The sequence below is a fragment of the Carcharhinus amblyrhynchos genome, chromosome 2 (genome assembly GCF_965287045.1).
Source record: "Carcharhinus amblyrhynchos chromosome 2, sCarAmb.v2.hapA, whole genome shotgun sequence".
Taxonomy (NCBI): Eukaryota; Metazoa; Chordata; class Chondrichthyes; order Carcharhiniformes; family Carcharhinidae; genus Carcharhinus; species Carcharhinus amblyrhynchos.
Genome location: NC_137325.1, coordinates 98,999,291 through 99,021,005, shown reverse-complemented (window position 1 = coordinate 99,021,005; position 21,715 = coordinate 98,999,291).

Sequence of the window (21,715 nt, the reverse complement as noted above, 5' to 3'; positions counted from 1 at the left end):
GGGTTGGCTGCATGGCTGGTTCAAACTGAACCTTCACCCAGCCCTCAGCTGTTTCTAGGAGATCCTCTTCACACAGCCAAACTCTAATCAACTCAATGTCTCCCCTTGATCATCTTTTTTCCTTTCATCTACTGTTCCCAGCACTTCTTTGAACTTGAATTTTCTAAAATAGAAAAATCTTTCATGTTTTCCTATGGCCCCCACTTTCAGGTCAAATAAAATACAATAATCTTCCCTTATTTACTTAAGAAACCGTTGCATGTTTTCAAAGTTCCTTACTCTTCCTTGAAATTTAACAGCTAATAGAAAGTCGTTATCTATCTCCTCATGCAAATTTTTATTATCTATTTACTTTTAAAAGCACTTGGCCTTGCTTAATTACAAATGCATGCATTTAACACCTTCATTCTTTTTCACATCTGTATTTGTCTAGACAATTGTTTACCATTAACCCTTTTCCAGTTTAATTAAATCATTTGCATATATAGACAGACTACTTTGCAGAATATACGATATTCCCCAAAAAATGTTATAAAAAGTAACCTTCACTCTCACAGTGTTCACAGCCTTCAGCCACCTTGTGTGAATCATTAATGAATGAATCGACAGGCTCTCCTGGCTGCTGGACACACTTCGTATATGTAGTCCTTTCAAATATTTTGTTCCTTTCTAGGTTAGGTTAAAATAAACATGGAATGATATTAATATGTCTTCAAATTTAGCAGATGATTCATTTCTTCTTTATCTAGCAATAACATTGTCCACTATCAGACCTTTCGAAAAACACAGTATGCTAACTTTTTCAGGTTCTGTCTTTTTATCCAGACCTGAAGTGATCATGTATTTGAGGAATCTGTTTCTCTAAACTCTCCAATTATGTGATTGATTTGGGCTTTGTTTATGCAAGGTTTTGGGTTCTCCTATTCGTTGCCACCATATTGCAGGTTGTTGGATACCTTTCAGTAGATCTTAATGAAGTCTTCATAGTAGGTCGACTATATGTATTTATTAATGACAAAAATTGTGTACATATACACAATAAATTGTTCAAGCTAGAACTTGTCTCCATGCTTGCCTTTGCACACTGCACTGTCCAACGCTAGACTCACTCTTATGTGTGGGTGATACGTTCTCTTATATCACTTTGTGAACGGTACTGGACTCAGTCCCACATTCATGTGGCAGACTGTTATAGTACAGGTTGAGCCTGGCTCACTACCCTGAGAAACTCCTACAGTGATGTCCTGGGACTGAGGTGATTGACTTCCAACAGCCATAACTGATAAATATTCTTTTGAGGCAATGCTTTTTAATGCATTTCTAGGTTGAAATAAATTAAAAGTTATGTGCAAATGTTATTAATTTCTTCTTTGTGCATACATTTCACTGAATAGCATCATAGTAATGGGCTCAGTTCCATATTATCGTAATACATATGCATACATAAAGACACTGATCTTTTTCCTACAGCTTTGTTCAAATACATATCAATGTTTATTCTAGGTAAATTTGTATTCCTGCATTCTTGGAGAGAAAGCAAAACTAGTATAGCTAATTCAAACTTCATAATCTAAAATCTATTTTAGTGGAGTTTAGAAAAATATTATTTAAGTGTCAGATTTTCATTTTAATTTACACATTCAAAACAGTACTCTTTCCAAATTATAATTTAACTGGATTAACAATCAATTTGAGATAGCTTGGCATATAAACATTCAGCACATTTAATTCCACTCAACTATCTCTGCTGCTCACCTGCCTAAGAATAAATGGAAAACACACAGCTCCATGAAACACACTCAACTCACATTTTCAATGACTTCAGGCTGGTTTCCTTGTGTAGGTTACATCTGGCCATCAGTTTTCATCAGCTGTTTATCTCATTTGGTGAAACAAACATTAGGTGAAAATTGGGTGCCTTTCCTCTTTTTCACAAAACACAATCGAAGCATGCTATTTTACACCATAACCATCTCCCTTCTAGAGGAATTCCATTAAGAGAAATTTTAAAATCAAATCTAGATATGCCAGTGATTTTGATGTTGAGCCATTGTTATGGAAACAAATGAGTATTCCCCTCAGTTAATGTGCCATTGTTTTAACATGTTTACACAATACCTAGAAAAATCTAAATCTAATTATTTCCAAAATATGCTATTTTTCTTTACTCTATTTGGTTAGTATGTTGCCTAAATATATCTGAACAGTTCCCTTTCCATAGTTTCAGAAGTTTAGAAAGAATTACTTTTGCAGATGTTGAATTGCAACAGAAATGTACTTGCATTTTTAATGGACGGCACAGTGGCACAGAGGTTAGCACTACTACCTCACAGTGCCAGGGACCCAGGTTCAGTTCCGGCAGCCTGTCTGTGTGGAATTTGCACATTCTCCCTGTTTCTTCTGGGTGCTCTGGTTTCCTCCCACAGTCCAAAGATGTGTGGGTCAACTGGATTGGCCATGCTAAATTGACCCTACTGTCAAGGGATTAGCAGGGTAAATATGTGGAGTTGCAGGAATAGGGCCTGGATGGGTTTATGCAAATTCAATGGGCCAAATGGCCTCCTTCTGCACTGTGCAGATTCTAACTTTAAACTGCAAATTAATTCAGATATTACTGTTTCTACAAAGCTGAATATTCTTTATATAACTCTCAAAACATCTCCCTGCATTTACATCAGTCCCAATATACCTGGGTGTAGGCAGCATGCATGTTATGCTCTGGAAAGGAATATGAAAAATACACTTGTGATAACTGGCAACAGATCACAAGAGCTCAATCACAACAACTATGATTTTGTGCCCGTGTTCACCACAAACACAAATATCAACGTGGGCACAAAATTCCGCAAGAGGCCAAAAATAAGAATCTTGCCAGTGAGATCACACGATGCTATCGTCCTCTGCACCCTCCAGTGACGTAACAAGATTCACACCCAGGAGGATTGAGAACCTCATTTGAATGTGTTTATATCATTAGCAGGCAGTCCCACTGTAATGTGCCCCTCATTGTAAATTCCAACTTTGCCAGTGTGACATCACTCAGGTGCACGTTGCAACAGGTTTTTGAAAAAGTGAACCTGGTGATCTCACCTCGAAGGGGGCAGAGAGTGCGGGTGACACTTCTTCAATGGTAATGTCAGAGAATTCATCTCCAAATCCACACTCGTGGATGGATCAGGACTGCTCCACTGATTTCCCTGTAAGGGAAGAAAGATAGCATAAGTGCATGGGATGGGGCATAGGGATAGGAGAGAGATAGTTCACATGAGGCTGCCAGGTGGATCATTGTGTTGTGTGTCCTTACTTTTTCCTCTTGCGCCCACCTTGTCCTCAGCGGAGGAGTAGCCCTCTTCTTCCTCGGCAAGCTAGAGGGCTCTATCCTTAAATGGTGAGAGGACTTTCAGTTTGTGCATACCTCCACCAGTCTTTGCTCTCCTCTTTATCATTCTTCTCTAAGCAATGGCATAATGGTATAATAGCTAGAGTGTTAATCCAGACCTCAGGTAATGTTCTGGGGACCCAGGTTCGAATCCTACCATGGCAGGTGGTACAATTTGAATTCAATAAAAAATATCTGGAATTAAGAATCTATCGATGACCATGAAACCATTGTCGATTGGTGGAAAAACCTATTTGGTTCACGAATGTTCTTCAGGGAAGGAAATCTGTCGTCCTTACTTGGTCTGGTTAAATGTGACTCCAGAGCCACAGCAATGTGGTTGACTCTCAATTGCCCTCGGGCAATTGGGAATGGGCAATAAATGCTGGCCAGCCAGCAATGCCCGTATCTCACGAACGAGTAGAATAAAAGCTAGTTTGTCCTACAATGAGACAGATAGGGACAGGACGTGTGCCAGGTAAAATGTAAGGATACCTGCAGTGGGGGTAAATGGGTGATTTTCTGCTTGGTGATCAGTGACTAGTGGTATGCCTCGAGGATCAGTGTTGGGACCGCAATTGTTTATGATTTACACAGTTGGTTTGGAGTTGGGGGCCAAGTGTGGTGTATCAAAATTCGCAGATGAGACGAACATGAGTGGCAGAGCAAAGTGTGCAGAGGATGCTGAAAGGCTGCAAAGGGATATAGATAACCTAAGTGAGTAGGTAAGGGTCTGGCAGATGAATACAATGTTGGTAAATGCAGATCATCCATTTTGGTAGGAATAACAGCAAAATGGACTATTATTTAAATGGTAAAAAATTGCAGCATGCTGCTGTGCAGAGGAACCTGGGTGTCCTTGTGCATGAATCTCAAGGAGTTAGATTGCAGGTGCAGCAGGTAATTAAAATGAAATTTTGTCCTTCATTGCTAGAGGGATGGAGTTTAAAAACAGCGAGACTATGTTGCAGCTGTATGAGGTGCTGGTGAGGCCAAACCTGGAGTACTGTGTACAGTTTTGGTCTCCTTACTTGAGAAAGGATATACAGGCATTGGACCAAGTGCAGAGGAGATTCACTAGGTTGATTCCGGAGTTGAGAGGTTTGGCTTATGAGGACAGACTGAGTAGATTGGGTCTACACTCATTGGAATTCAGAAGAATGAGGGGAGATTTTATAGAAACATATCAGATTATGAAGGGAATAGATAAGATAGAAGCAGCGAAGTTGTTTCCACTGGCAGGTGAAACACGAACTAGGGGGCATAGCCTCAAAATAAGGGGAAGCAGATTTAGGACTGAGTTGAGGAGGAACTTCTTCACACAATGAGTTGTGAATCTATGGAATTCCCTGCCTAGTGAAGCAGTTGAGGCTACCTCACTGAATGTTTTTAAGGAAAGGATAGATACATTTTTGAACAGTAAAGGAATTATGGGTTATGGTGAGCAGACAGATAAGTGGAGCTAAGTCCACAAAAAGACCAGCCATGATCTTATTGAATGGTGGAGCAGGCTCAAGGGGCCAAGTGGCCTTTTCCTGCTCCTAGGTCTTATGTTCTTATGTTTTTATGTATGATTGGTGAGTGGGAGCTGGGATGTGATGGGGAGAGGAGACACAGGGGTGATGAGAAATCTTGTGGGAGAGCAAGTTGTGAGGTTTAGTGAGGTGACAGTGAGTAGTCTCTAGATGTGCGATGGGTGGGTGAGTGTTGACAAATGAGAAGAGTGACCCTGGCTGTACAGAGGAGGTCATTCATCTTCTTCCTGCATTGGAAGTCCATCCCATCCCATTGCACAAGGAGCTTGTGTTTACCAGCACTGCCTCTGCCTTCCATCGGGGTTGGTAACCTTGCTGGTTGGCCTTTGCCACTCTGAGAGTACAAAATGTCCTGTCTCTCTTCCATCCTATTCAGCATTTGGGTCAGTGGTCCCAAAGAAAACCTCAGCACAGCCTTAGTAGCCTCCATCCTCTTGACTAAACCTGGAACAAGTGTTGTGGAGGTATTTAAATAGAGAGCACCCCTGATTGAAGAGCTCAACAGATGGCAAGGTGGATGACTCAGAGTTAGCCCACCATGGGCACGGCTTGAAACTCATGCAAAGCTTTTTAATTCAAAGTGCCTAAAGGTATGGTGTGAAAACTCACCAGTGTCACCGCTGGGCTACTCATCACTTTTCTTGCCTTAAGTGACATTTGGCAAAAAAAGAGAAAATTTCACCCGCCCATCATATCAGTTCACCTAGCGCTATAAATATTCAATATTCCCATTTACTGCTGCCATCTGGATAGGGAAGTAACTTTCTCAATTCCTGGCAAGCCAGGGCTTCTGCAACATTGAATCACTGCTCTGCAGTTTTGTCTCTTACCTGCCTTCTACTTACAACTGCTTTACTGTACTATCTGAGAACTCCAAACATTCACCATGTGGTCCTTGTTACACTATAATCTGCCAACGTCTTCCACATCTTGAACTCTCAGCTCACATCACAAGCTGTGAATTAACTACTAATGGTCTGCTCAAAAGGAAGACATTGTGCTGACACTACTTACCAGTAGTTCAGCATATAGTATTGACTGGTAAAAGATTTAGACTCAGGCAATTAGTTATCTAGTAAATCGTTGAAGCTGCTTATTTTTATGAGGACAATTGCTACAAATATAGCATGAATTGGAGCAGGATGAAAACAGGAGGGAATGCAGAAATTAACATTACTTAGCAGGTCCGAGGACAACTCCAGAAGGGGACTGACACCATGCAGAGTGAGTGGGCAGCATAGTGGCACAGTGGCTAGCACTGCTGCCTCATAGTGCCAAGGAGCTGGATTCAATTCTGGCTTGAGTCACTGTCTGTGCAGAGTCTGCACCTTCTCCCCGTGGCTGCGTGACTTACCTTCGGGTGCTCTGGTTTCCTCCCACAGTCAGAAAGACGTGCTGGTTAGGTGCATTGGCCATGCTAAATTCTCCCTCAGAGTACGCGAACAGGCGCCAGAGTGTGGCGACTAGGGGATTTTCACAATAACTTCATTGCAGTGTTAATGTAAGCCTACTTGTGACACTAATAAACAAACTTTAAAATGCTCAGGATGCAGTTTCAATGGAGATGGGAATCAGCAAAATAAGTTAAAAGATTTTTGTTTCCAATAATCTGATTTGTTGTGGGATCACATGGTTAACACAAACCAATCAGCAACATCGCAGATTTACTAACATTATAATCTAAGAATTTTGCACACAGGTAAGTTTACTAATTTAGATAGACTGATATTTCAATAGAGTTTCTTTTCCTTCTCTTATCCTGGAAGTTGATTCATAGTATGCGTTGCTGCTGAACAGTGTGAAACTTGAATCCTTAAGATGTGCCTTCTTACTGGGTGCTAATAGAAAAGGCAACTTCCATACAAGGTATGCAGGCAGCAAGACCATAAGTGGAGCCATATTTGAGACGGGCAGACACCAAGTACAAAAGCAAACTATTGTTGAGTTTGAGCAGAAGATTAAAAATGAATGATTTTACATTGATCATCTTTACTCTTTTGTGTTATTTTATATAATTCTGTCCAAATCATAAACAATGACGAAGAATGATTGTAGTCATTGAGGCAGAATGTTTCAGCTGGTAGTACTTGAATATTTAAATTCTAACAGCTCTCCATCTTGTCGCTGATCACCTGATAAAGCTGTTATAATTCTTTAATGTCACCAACTGTTGTGATTTTTGTAACTGATGTGTCTAACTAAACATTACTGTAACCATGCCAACAGGATAGTATGACATGAAACTGGAGCATCGCTCTTTTTTGCTATTTCTCCCCTATCATGACCCTGATCTTTTACAGTAAGTATCAGGGCAATCTATTTACTACAGAGTATGAAGATGGCAGAATGTCATTTCACAAAGAAAGACAAAAGGCAGATTTTTTAAAAATGCGCTTGCTATTTTGCAAGATCTTTTTAGCCAACACCCTAAAAGTGGTAATGACACTGATCAGAGTTTAACCGTTTGGAGCAGAGATACCATGTGGAACTGTCGAGCTGTTTTTAGTGGGAACTAGTCACTGCCTGCTGCTTTTTGGCAAAGAGTTATATCAACCCTTTCATACTGGGCCTTACATAAACCAGCCATAAAATACTCACTCAGACTGGATAACAAACAGGCTTTCATACGTAAAACAGAATAGACAGAGGATCAATATAACATTTAAAGCATGATAATTTTCAAAATTCAATGGTGAATAGGCTATTGATATCCCAGGCAGCAACACTCTCAAACTGAAACTCCTGTGTAGGTACAGGAAAAGATATCAATATCAAAACATTGATACGGTTCCTTGAATTCCTTGTAATAAAAATGGACTTGTTCGGTTCGCATAAATCAGTCGCTCTGTTAATGAAATAGGAAAATATGTTTTTCCAGTCATGCTGAATAAAGTCATGTTTAGCTAACATTGGGGTCACGATGTGAAACAAATCTATAAATGTTTCCTTTCAGAAAGAGCTTAAAGGTTTGCTAGGAATACTGAACGAAGGAGGTTTTCATCAAAGCTCAGGTAAGAACTAGGGTCAAGTCATTGCAAGCTTGAGGATCCCATGCTATCCTTAGCCTTGTGAGATGGCATTCTGGGAAAACTAGGTGGAGAGACGTGGACCAGACAGGGATCATTATTTGCGAGAGTGATCCACGCATTGCCTCAACTATCACCAATCAATTACAAGCTTTCAGGAATGTTTTTCAGGGTCAAACCAGCATTTTTAGTGACTTGCCCACACAAATAAGTGCAAGATTTCAGAACAAGCACAATTCAGCAACTTGAGATAGAGGCCAAGTTTTTCCATTCCCAGATGATGTTGGAGCATAAGTCAGAGCGAAATGTAGAAAAGAGGACTGCTGCCAAATTCCTCCCCAAAAATAACCTCTTCTGTTTTCCTCCCAGTGGGGAAGGAATTCACCCGCTGCCACTCTGCTGCCCCATGCCTACAAGACAATGAGAGTGTAGCCAAGTAGATTGGCCTATTTGGCTTCCTAGCCACATCCGAGTCACCTTGTAAAACCCTGGCCCCATTGGAAAAGGCATTAAGACATATTTGTGGCAGGCTAGATGTGCAACAGGGTAAAAGATCACAGGTTTCAAATAATGTTTCAAGTGCCTTTAAAACAGGCTCAAACTTTGAATATTTTAAAGTTTAATATTGCACACCAGGCCTTGGGAACCAGTGGAGTCTCTAAGAAGCTTTTCACTGTTTCTCCACTGTGAAAAGGTGAGGAATTTTGGGGGGAAGGGGGAGGGGGGGAGCACAAGCACCTTAGTTTGCCTCTGACCGCTGCCCCCTGATGCCAGCCCTTTTCTGTCTCCAGGTCTAGACAAGGCCCTGACTCCCGACAATGTTACAAAAGGATGCACCTCTCTCATGAAGCAATAACTGAGGCATACTAGCTGTGAACATAGTTACAAAGGGAAATCTTCTACTAAGTTACAAATCCTTTGGCTTTCTTCACAGTGCAACTTTACCAAGAAACTCCACTCAACCACTTGTGAACAGATCGCTCCTCTCCTCAGTACAGACTCCCATTTGGAGATTGTTCTGCCATACATTCGTATCAGCATTCATATCCACATCATTCCACACAGATACTGTTAGTGATATCAAACCTGATCATATTCCTACTTGGATAAGACAACTGTATTTCCTGGTTGGTGCACTTCTTCCTTCTATTAGAATATTTAATAAGGTTGCGACAAGAAAAATTTAACTCATTGGACCCAATTTTCCACTTACGAAATGAAGTACAACGGCAAGTGGTTTTGGCAGTGCCCACCCTGCTGGGTGGAATGGTAGGAACTTGCACCCCATTCTGTGCTTAATAATTGCACAGACAAGTATTGACCCGAATCAGCTGGCAGGGCAGGGGTTGTTTCATCTGAACATCATCAGTTGACGGGGTCAAATGTCGGGAATCAAATTTAAACACCAGTCCAACATGTACATTGCACTCTCTCCAGCCTAAGGGGGCGAAATTCCTTCCTTAGGCTGGAGAGAGTGCAACCTACATGTTGGACTGGTGTTTAAATTTGATTCCTGGATCGTCAAAGAATCATAGCGGGTGGGTGGCGGATCTTAGAGAGGTCCTTTGACCTTGGGCGGGATTTTATCATTTTGGGGGGAGTGAGGCCAGAGAATTCACCCCAAGTGTCTTCAAGGCATGTGCAGAGATGTCTTCAATTCACAAGATGAAGACCAAAAGCCTCAAGATAAAGGCAACAACGCACTCCATCCACCAGGCCCTTGCGCCCTTGATCAGAGGAATGTAGGCCCACAGGCATGTCTTAAATCCCAGGAATGACTCCGGAAAGCACACATGCCTCACCTCTCCAACCTGGGAGGATGTGGCAGAGCAGGTTGGAGCAGCTGGCAACTGCTTCCAAAATGCCATCCGGTGCAAGGAGCGGGTGAAAGATCTCATCCGCTCTGCCAGGGTAAGTCATCCTTCAACTCCCTCCAATATCAAATTCTCATCATGTCACCTCTGTTCAGGGATGTCACTTTCTATTGGGAGGGGAGGGATGTGGGGGACATACCACCACTCATTCTCTCATGGACGTTTTCACATCACCACCATCCCATCTGTCATGTTGCTCACACTCCATCCTCTGGCCTTCTGGGGATGACTCACCATACACAGGGGACATGCACCTTTCCCATCCTCTGCTCCATCCTTTCTTAACATAGGCCTTTCTTTCATCTTCATACAAGATAAGCTGGTGCACAATGGGCGTGAAAGATTGCAGACGTTTGACATCATTGAGTTTGAGGAGGCTACAGCTGAGCAGAATGGGGAGGACAGAGATTGTTTCTGTGGGGGAGGGGAAATCAGTATCTCCCCGCAACATACGCATGTCTGACAGGCCTGTGAAAAGAGAATATTCTGTCAGACCTGCTAAGATTTTCCAGCATTTTCTGTTTTTGTTTCAGATTCCAGCATCTGCAGGATTTTGTTTTTGTATTTATAAGTTTATTTATTGGTGTTGCAAGTAGGCTTAACATTAACGTTGCAACAAAGTTACTGTGAAAATCCCCTAGTCGCCACACTCCAGTGCCTGTTCGGGTACACTGAGGGAGAACATCCTACCAGGTGCACCATCTCCTGCAAGAGTCAGGGCAAGGCCCTTGGACACCCTTGGGGAGGATGAACATCAGTCAGACACCCCAGGGGCCTCTTCTCAGGACAACCCAAGGGTGTACAACTGCTCTATGACCCTATCCACTCCAGCTGCTAAAGCTGCCAAAGGTGCATCTATCTCTAAGCAGCAGACGCTTATCAAGCCAGGACCCTCCAGGCCTCAGGTCACCAGTGGACGTCCATCAAGGTCATCACAGACATTAAGACGTAGCAGTCAGCAGGCTGCTTCCAGATGTTGGGGCTGCACACAGGTGTAATGGTATGTTTAGGAAGGTTAAGAAATTTTGATATCACTTCTGGATCACAGGTGTGCTACCACTTTCGTGAATAGATTTTCTGATTATGTAAACATTTTGGTCATATGAAGACATTATGTTTTTTTTACATTGGAATCTTGAGCTTTAGCCATTCTCGCATTCAACAATAGTGTCCCATCGATTAACATTCATGTGATGTTAACTTCACTTGAACTAATCTCCGCACCCTTGGTTGATGTCAGGGAGGTGTGTTTAAATCTTTAGTTGAAAAATGCAACATAAGGAACACCACTGAGTGAGGACAGCGCATTGGCATTGATGTTCTAGCTGTATTTGTGTCTCTTCAGTGGTGGTGGCAGAAGACAAGACATGGACATAAGTGGGAGATCCCACGGCATGGCCACATTTCAGTGCAGCAGTGTTTGTATCATTATCTGACAGAGTAAACTTCAAATCTTCTCTCGCTTCGCTCTTGTTCATCAATGGGCACTCAGATCCCAGAGTGAGGGCATTCACAGGACACTGCGGACCGATGCAGAGATCACGGTCTGGCAATTCATGAAGCCAGAATGTGAAAGTGACAATGCCGGACTCATTCTCACTGCGAATGGTTGGACATCACCGAAGGTGAAAGGGAGTTGCATTGAGGACCAGGAGAGGTGTGGCCAAATGCCCCATACTTTACTCTTCCTGGAACCTGTCAACGATTATAATATCAGACACATCTCCTATGTCTTCTTTCCTCTACGGCATCACCATGTTCATACTGACTCTCCACATCCTCCTGAGATTCCTGAACTTCTGCATCGTACCCTCTGGTGAGCTCTCATCCTCCTCCAGTTCACCCTTTGCAAGGGATCACCTCTTTTCATTGCCAGATTGTGAAGAGTGGAGCACACTGATTATGTGTGAAAACCTATCGGAAATGTATTGTTATGAGCCACCTGAGTGGTCCAAGCATCTGAAGAACAATTTCAGAAGCCTTAAGATCTGGTCTATAAGGGAGTGTGTGGAGCTATAAGTAGCATTGTACCTCTCCTCGAAACAACTCTGAAGGCGATGCACCAGAGTCATCAGACAACGTTTCAGTGGGTATCCCTATTGGCCCCCTGAAAATCTCAGGTACCTGGGATATAAGAATCATGTCAACTCCTAGGATAGTGTGCACAAATGTATAGTACATGCTTCCAGTGATCACACACCAGTTGTACATTGATGGAATGGTAATCTTTGTGGTTTATAAACATCAGGGGTTGCTGCCATGAAGCCTGTATAGCCACATGGGTGCAATCCATTGCACACTGCACTCTTGGGAAAACTGAGATGCAGCAAGGCCAGTGAATTCCACAGTCTGGCTATCTTCATCCAGAGAAAACGTGACATAATGCTGGACCTGCTGGTAAAGGGAATCTGTCATTTCTCTTTAACCAAAATGATTTAACAGGATAAGCCAACAAAATCCATTCTCCCCTAATTCTTGTCATCATGACCATCCTTTGTGGCAATTGCTGATTTATTTACCCTGTTTCTGAATCAATTACTCCTATGACAAGCTCCTTGTGTACCATTAGGGGTAAATCATGGCTGGTGATTAGAAATGATTCTTGCCTCTGATCAGCTTTTCAGTGAGGTTTGAGTTCTATGCAAGTGGCAGAGTTTGAACTATCTGAGCTGAAAGTGGAAGGCACATTTCTGGGGTGGACAATAAAGTGGCCTCAGTGGCACCACCTTCTAATTAATGGCAGCAGTTGGCCCCCAAGTGCTGGTGATCCAATAAGAGAGCTGGAAGATCAACCTGAGCAGCACCTAAGTCTGCAGCTGCAGAGAAAGAGCACCGCAAAAGATAGAATTTTAAGGCCAGGGACCCGAGTTCAATTCCCAGCTTGGGTTACTGTCTGTGGATTTTGCACATTCTCCCAGTGTCTGTGTGGGTTTCCACCGTGTGGGTGCTCTGGTTTCCTCCCACAAACCAAAAATGTGCGGGTTAGGTTGATTGGGCATGCTAAATTGATCCTAGTGTTACGAGATGAACAAGGTAAATATGTGGGTTTACGGGAATACAGCCTGGGTGGGATTGTGGTCAGTGCAGACGCGATGGATCGAATGGTCTCCTTCTGCACTGTAGGGATTCTACGAATCTGTCCAGAGGTACTGCCTAAAACCAAATCCCAGGACTGTCCTCAAAGTACATCCTGGAGCTCCTGGAGACAGGAGGGTAGGAGTTGCCCTAGGAATTAGGAGGAAGGACAATCACAGTGTCAGGAAGTTGGCTAGTAGTGAGAAAGGGAGGACCAGAGCTCAAGATGCAGAGGGAAGGCAACTCCAAGTCTGAAGGGGCCTTCACCCCATTCCCCACCTCCAAGCTCACATAGCATCTCACCACCTGGCAGTGGACCTTCGCGATGTGAGGAATTGTTAATAGAGGCTGGAAGTAACCCTAACTGGCCACGTACGTAATGTAATTAGGCTCCCAGTGGACAGCCAATCTGCCACCTTTCTCACTTCTGACAAAATGGTATGTGTGGACAAGGCAATGCAATACTTTGAGAGAGCACAGGTGAGTATTGTCCATCCTTCTCTTCCTAACTCACCTTCATCCTAACCCATTTCTATAAGCTCTCAGCTTCCAATGCCGACAAAGCCTAATGTTTCCTTTCCCCATGTACTCAGTGTTTTCAATCATTGTGCTCCATCCCCAGTTATCCACCTGCAGCACTGCTGGGAGGCCATCTTTGAAAAGAGGAAAGAAAATGTTATAGTGACATGGAGACTTCCTCCATCAGAGGCCGTATATGCGATGAAGAGAGGTGAAGGAATCATATCCTTTTTAAAGTTGTGAGCTTGGAGTTGAGCAGAAACTGTTGTGGTGCAAATCATGAATTGAAAGTAATTTTGAGTAACAAAACATTCTGCCAGTTGGAGATGTTGTAGGAGTGAGTTTCCTGACACCCAGGTGTTCAGAGAAAAATTTTGAGGTGAAGGGAGTACTGTGAGTTTTTTTTTATTAGTGTCACAAGAAGGCTTACATTAACACTACAACAAAGTTATTGCAAAAATTTTCTTGTCGCTACACTCCGGTTCACTGAGGGAAAATTTAGCATGGCCAATGCACCTAGTGGGCGATGATATGTATTGGCACCTGAACCATGATTTATATTGTTCATCGTTATGAGGTTCTGAATGCTCCATGAATGGGTGTGGCAATTCTTGGGAAAGTTGTACTGATTGCCTTTTCTAGATAATCTGCACTTTATCTCAGGGGGACTCTTGTCAGCTGTGCCCATCAGATAGTCACTACTGACTCGTAGTTCAGTACGAATGAGACACCACCACTGCAGCATATTCAGAGTGTTCTTCTAGATTGTTCTCTGACCATATGACTACATGCATCATGCTGTAGATAATGCCTCTCTCTCCAGTCTCAGATTAACACTTGCCCTGCCGAGCAGCTTACATTCTAATACATGCAGGCACATATCATCACATTCCCCCTCTTTTACAAAAATTTTCCTTCCTTCTAACAAAGAATATTCTACAATGTTTACTTCCTATCATAATACAACATGGTCTAAATTCTTGACAGTTCTTTCACACCTCGGTCTGTTACATGTGAAGGAATGGCAACTCAAGTATTTCTAGTCTTTAAGTAATATGGTAAAGTTTCTTTCTCTGCTAACAGGAAACTGCATTCTAAAGATAGATTTTCATGTCTTTCTCTTCTTTAACTCATCTTTCAAAGATATGACTATATCTTTCATTGCTTTAGTTTGCTTAACAAAATTTCCTTTCCCTCAATTACATTTTTATTCCTTGTTTAATAACTGCAAGCTCATCCTTGACAGACAATAGCTCAGCTTCCAAAGGCTTTTTAGATAAGTTGATATTTGCTTCGCTTTCTTTCCAGTATTTCAATTCAGCATCTTCTTCACCAGCCATTTCATCATATTGGGGCTTGTGCTTTTCCATTAATGTGACCATTTCAGCAATCTCGCTCTGGCATGTAATCACCATTTCTTTCTGTGTCTGACTTGCCGCTTCTGCTGTCAATCACAAAGTTTTTACCTCTTCAGTTAATTTTTTTATTATCAAGCTTCTTTTCTTTAACTTCCTGCTGAAGGCTCTGAAAAGTTTCGTCAGATCCCTTGTTGAGATTTGACAGTTCCAAATTCAATTGTTCTATCTCAGTTTTATAAAAACTGCACTGTTTAGTTTCTTCTATAGACTTCTTCTGCAAGCTCTTATTCTCCTGATTCAATTCTTAGTGTCATAAAGTCATAGAATCATACAGAAGGAGGACATTCAGCCCATCGAGTCTGCACCAACCTCAATCCCACCCAGTCTCTATCCCCACAACCCCAAACATTTACTCTAGCTAATCCCCCTGGTACTAAAGGGTAATTTAGCATGGCCAATCCACCTAACCTGTACATCTTCAATGGACTTATTTTTATTTTCTAGTTGGTTTTTCATGGAGTTCAGTTTAATTTCCATTGTCTTCACTAATTTCTCCCTCTTATCTTCATTTTGTAAATTTTTGCAACTGTCATCCTTTTTCTTCAAGTTTGCTGTCAGCCATTTCATCTGGTTTTAATGTTTTCTCTAGAGCTTTAATTCATTTTGCTGATTCCTCTTGATCTTCAATAAATTTAGAATAAGTCTTTGGAGGCAGAAGTCCCTTCACCAAAACACTTTATTTACTAACTCTAACAGCAGTACACAGAGTACTGTCAGACAGTAGTCTACCTCCGGGTGGATTAGAGGAACTGACACTCCCAGTTAAGTACAAGACAAAGACTCCCTGATTGGCCCAGAAATTGCCTCCTTAATCAGTGATTTCATACTCCAATAGGCCAACCTCAATGGCTTGATTGAAGTCATTACAAAATTCTAGTTTCTTTTAGAGGTCTTTTGTTACCCTCCTTCTGGGGTTTTCAGTTGCCCTCCATCAGTGGTCTTTCATTGCCCCCCCATCAAGGTCTTGTGTTCCCTCTTCTTTGAGATCCTTGTTTTGAATTTAAAACAACAACCTCTCTATGTCTGTTTTTTGACCTTTGCAGCAATTAGGGATGGGCCAAAAATATTGGCTTTGATAGCAATGCTCACATCTCATGAAATAATAAAATAAGGTCTTTGTACATACACATTGGCCTTTTACTGTGGATTGGTTCATTGATGTACTCGCCTGAATCCTTTACAGCAGAACATGCATGTGATCTCACCCTCCTGGGTTTCTTGCACTGTCCTTTTCTCTGATCTGAATGCAGCCCACTCATGCCTGATGACTCACCGCATGTGAATCTCTCTTGCATTCTGCCCTCTGAAGTATACCTAGTGCCACTATCTGAGCTGGTGGTTGCAAGTGCCAGGTCAAGCATTAGTGTGTCTTCCTCCTCAGTCTGCTCTCCTTTTAGGCATTGTATCTCAGAACCATTTACTGGCCAGGTGTCAGTTGTTAGGTGTCTAAAAGTACAGAGGTAAAAAAATCAGGATTGGGTGAGGGAATGAACGGAAAAAAGTAGTACATGGTTACACCATGAGCAGATTGTAAAACATAACACCTTAAAGCAGCACTACATTCAGGCCCTCAGTGCCAGACTGTTAGCATTTACTGTCATGACCACATGCTCGCCGCCTTCTAAACAGTTATCCAGAAGGTCTCCTGGTCCCTACAGCGAAAGGAGCCTCTCTCTGCCAGTTCAATTCCTGCACCAACAATCCTAGTACAGTATCAGAAAACTTGCTTGTTGTGTCATTTTGGGCCCTTGCTGGAGTTCTTTCAATGGCATACAAACAATTCCAGGCCCTGCTACAAACAGAATGCACCTTTACGTTGATGCTTAAAGGGTGCTGTCTGACTTTAATTAATGCAAACTTGTTTTCAAGAGTCTTAACACCATCCATAACAAGCAACCCGCTTGATCAGCACCTTTTTTTAAAATTTAAGTTTGATTCGATTTATTATTGTCACATGTATTAGCATACAGTGAAAATTGTTGTTTCTTGCATGCTATACAGACAAAGTATACTGTTCATAGAGAAGGATATGAGAGGATGCAGAATGTAGTGTTACAATCATTATTAGGGTGTAGAGAAAGAGTTAGTTTGGAGTTTTAAAAGCATAGAACAAGAGGAAAGATAAAATTAAAACGTATGCTGGGCACAGCTTACAAAAAGTCGCCAGGCTTCTGCGCCACCTTACAATGTTGTTTATCTACCACCTTAAACATTCACTCCTTCCACTACTGATTTACAGTGGCAGCAGTGTGTACGATCTATACAATTCACTGCAGTGCCTTTGAAAGCATCTTCCAAACCCACAACCTCTACCATCTAGAAGGACAAGCACAGCAGACATGCTGGAACACCACCACCTGCGAGTTCCCCTTCAATTCACTCTCTATCCTGACTTGGAAATACATCACCATTTGTTCATTGGCGCTGGATCAAAATTGTGGAACTTCTCTACCACAAACAGCACTATGGGTGTACCTACTGCACAGGAACTGCAATGGTTCAAAAAGGCAGTTCAGCACCACCTTCTAAATGGGATAGGCAATAAATGCTGGCCTAGTCAGCGAAGTCCACAACCTATGAATGAAAATATTTTTAAAAGATGGCTAACGTAAACGTAGGCTCCCTGCTGAGTTGTGGAACCATGAAGCAGTCCATTCAGTGCTGGGCTGTGAACCATAATCATGGAAGTGAGCAGACAGCATCAAGTTCATGTGCTGCCTTCATCCCTCTGATCTGGGTCGGGGGAACCACAATCCTGGCAGCCTATTCCAGGAGTTATCAGATTTTTAGCCCATTAGCTGGCCATTGTCACATTGCAATTTATCCTATTTCCTGATCTAAACTGCCACATTTCCCTAATTTACAACAGTAAACACAATTCTAAAACTCTTCATTAACTGAATGAAGCTAACGGACTTTGGGATATGCAAGGTCATGAAAGGCAAAGCCTTTCTTTCATTTTTATCAATCAGTGGAGAACCCAAGTCATTGAATCTCAATATAGGTGTGGATTAATGGCCAAGACTTAGAGAAGGGAAGGGAGGAAGTGAAACGGGCAACATTGAGGAGAGGGAGGGTGGGGGGGGGCGGCGTTTAGAGAAGTAAGTCTTGCAAGGAATGAATTGGATGTGAGGAAGGAAACTGAGTTCAGATCAAAAATGCTCCAACATGAGACAGAAGACAAAGATCTGCAAAATACTGCAGGTAAAAACAGAAAATTGTGGAAATACAGCAGGTCAGGCAACATCTGCAAAGAATGAAATGGCATTTCAAACCATTAACCAGATGCTGCTTGACTTGCTGAGTATTCTGGCACTTTCTGTTTTTATTGAGGGAGACATGAAGATTGATGGAGTTTGAGCTGACCTTCCAAACCCATGATCACACTTCCATCTAAAAGAACGAGGGCAGCAAACACACAGGAACACCACCATCTGCAAGTTCCCCTCCAAGTCACTCACCATCTTGACTTGGAAATATATCAACGTTCCTTCGCAGTCACTTGGTCAACATCCTGGAATTCCCTCCCTAGCGGCATTGTGGGTTAACCCACCCACGTGGGCTGCAGCATTTCAAGAAGGCAACACACCACCACCTTCTCAAGGGCAACTCAGGATGGGCAATAAATGCTGGCCAGCCAGCGATGCCCATGTCCCATGAATGAGTAAAAAAAATGATGGAACACAAGTGTTTGAGTGTCATTTTAGTGGCATTTTAGCTAGAGAAAGTTATGAGTCCCCAGAGTAGCAATGGTCTTGGGGTGGAACGAGGTGGCAAAGAGATGGAATAGAGTCTCACCAGCGCACATGTGGAAGCTAATATCCACAATGGTAATTTATGGGTTTATATGTCGTAAATGAGAGAATATTACTCAAGTGTTTTCAAGGCAAGCTGTGTGGTGAGAGAAGGGTGTGAAGAAGAAAGCAAGCTTCCTCAGGAGCTGTAAATATCAGTAAAGGAAGCAAATCATGTACAGTGAACCTGTTGCTCCACAGCCATGCGGTGCAATTTAAAAGTGACATTGGAGCAGATGTTAGTGCGGCTTCCGATTTAATTTGCGTGCAAAGAATCTAATATGATTCCAGTTGATCAAGAAAAAGAACAGTTAGCTCAGGGTGTCTTTCTGTGGACAGGAATGAAAGCATCAAATGAAAAACAAAAATATAAATAAAAAATGTCCCAAACTATTTCAAAGTTTTGAGGAAATTGAAGACAAGTGCACCTAGACTCACTAGTCTGACAAGGCCATTCACAGTTGTGACTGCATGATACACTGCATTTCCTCTAGAGAGTCAAATTTACAATTTACTGCACTCCATCTGGAGTTTTGTACAACAGGAGCACACATTGGAATTTTGGAGATATTGATCAACACACGCAATATGTTGTCCACCTGATTTTCCAACCACTAAAATATGAAAAATTCCACAAGCTAGGCATATATAACCTCTGACTCTGAACTCCTGAAATGTGGCAGCCATTTAGTGAAGTTCCTAAAATTGGGTATCTAATGTTTAACCCTGTGATGAACTAGACAATATGAAGCAGATGGGAATAATAGTTTGGTGGAGAAGAAATAGAATGATACAGGGAAATTGGAGTCTTGGTCCTTTGAATGTTGGATATAGAGGCAGCTGGGGGGGCGGGGGTGGGAGGGGAAGATCCCGACTCCTTGCCAGCAGTTGAACACAGCAGACAGGAAAGGGGTGATCTGCAGTGGGCCTGGTAGGGACAGGGGGAGATGAATTGAGGTCGGGGTAATGAAATGGTTAATTGGTTTCAGAGCTTAATTTTGCCTGCTTTACTGCAGCTGTCCCCACCTGACGAAGGAAAATCTAGCCTACAGCAGCTGAATGAATGGACTGGGGGGGAGGATTGATACAGGTAGGTCAGGGTAATTCCTGTATGTAACGATATTTTTATTAAAAACATTAATCAAACTGATCATAACAATAATAATGTGATACTTCTTCAGTGGTCGAAATGTCAGTGCAATGCAAGTTCACATTTCGTTTATGGTGATTCCCACAGAAGCTGCTTGGGCCAATTCCTCCCCCTGCTGGTAGTGCATAACTCCAGGGTTATCAGGTACAATAAGTGTTACTCATGACCCCACACAATGGTGACACGGCATCAGATACTATTACAATGTTCTGCTTGTGACTGCCTGCTGGTTTTAAGCACATGTTCCAATGTCTTCAGCAAGAAATATAAATAACACCTATTAGCACCTCACTGTGATCTGTTGGTATTTACTATCGTTTCAAATAAAAATATTTAAGAATACTCAGTACTATGGATTAGGAGACGTTAGATTTATAATCAAATATATTACATAGATAAACTTTACGGCTAATGGAATTATCGTTAGAATAAATAGGAGCAATTTGAAATTTGTACAAGCTTTTAAAAAGTAGTTTACCAAGATTATTCAGGCCCAATGGTACTTTCTCTTCTGTGTGTTTTTGTATGTCTGTCATTCTGTCTGTCTGTGTGTCAGTGTGTGTGTGTGTGTGTGTGTGTGTGTCTGCATGTCACTCTATCTCTGTGTGTCTCACTCTGTCTCTACCTATCTTTGTTTATGTGTCTCTGTCACTCTAAGTATGTGTGTCTCTGTCACTTTGTCTCTGCCAGTCTGTGTGTCTCTGTCACTCTGTGTATCACTGTCACTCTGTCTGTGTGTGAGTGCATGTGTGCATCTATTACTCCGTCTCTGTGTGTCTGTCATTGTGCCCATGTGTGTGTGTCTATTTGTCACTGTGTGTGTGTATCTGTGTGCATGTGTCTGTGTGTGTGTTTCTCTGTCATTCTGTCACTGTCGCTCTGTGTGTGTGTGTGTGTGTGTCTGTTACTCTGTCCATGTGTTTGTGTGTGCTACTCTGTCTGTGTGTGTCTGTCACCAGGCGTGTGTCTCTGTCAGTCTGTCACTCTGTGTGTGTGTGTATGCATGTGTGTCTCTGTGTATGTCTGTCACTGTCTGTGTTTATGTAGGAATGTGTGTGCCACCATATGTGTGTGCCTGTCACTTAGTCTGTGTGTGCATCTGTGTCTGTGTGTCTGTCACTCTATGTCTGTGTGTGCGTGTGTGTGCCTGTCACTTAGCCTGTGTGTGTGTGTGTGTGTGTGTGTGCCTGTCACTTAGTCTGTGTGTGTGTGTGCATCTGTGTCTGTGTGTCTGTCACTCTATGTCTGTGTGTGTGTGTGTGTGTGTGTGTGTGCCTGTGTGACAATGTGTGTGTCTGTCACTCTGTGCCTGTGTGTGTCTGTCACTCTGTGTCTGTGTGTGCCTGTCACTGTGTCTGTGTGCACCTTATGTCTATGTGTGTATGTGTGTGTGTGTGTTTCTGTCACTCTGTCTATGTGTGTCTGTTGCTCTGTGTGTACGTGTGTGTGTGTGTGTGTCTGTTGCTCTGTGTGTGTGTGTCTGTTGCTCTGTTTCTCCGTGTGTCTCAATCACACTGTTCCCAAGGTGTGAGCACTTTGAAAGCTGATGATGCACCCCATAGAGTGCATCACAGGAGAATGACTTCCTCTCCACATCATTTCCTGAAGGCCTGCTCTCTGCTTTCTATTTTGAAGATTGTACTCATTTTCCACACACAAACTGACAGGTTGCATGTTGCTCCCAGAGTGTTGCAGCATGTTTGCAGGATCCAATATTGCTTCACACCAGCCAAGCCTTAACCTTTCGAAAGTGCAGCTTCCGTGCTGACCAGCTGCCTGTCATTTGTAATCCTCAACATTGGCACACACAATACAAAGGCGATATGGCAAATTATCAAGAGATTAATTCATTTACAAAATTTTAAATTCTATTTGATTTGAACAGTTCAATGTGATTCTTGTAGATTTCTGTGCTGCAAATGACAAAAATCAATGGAACAAATGT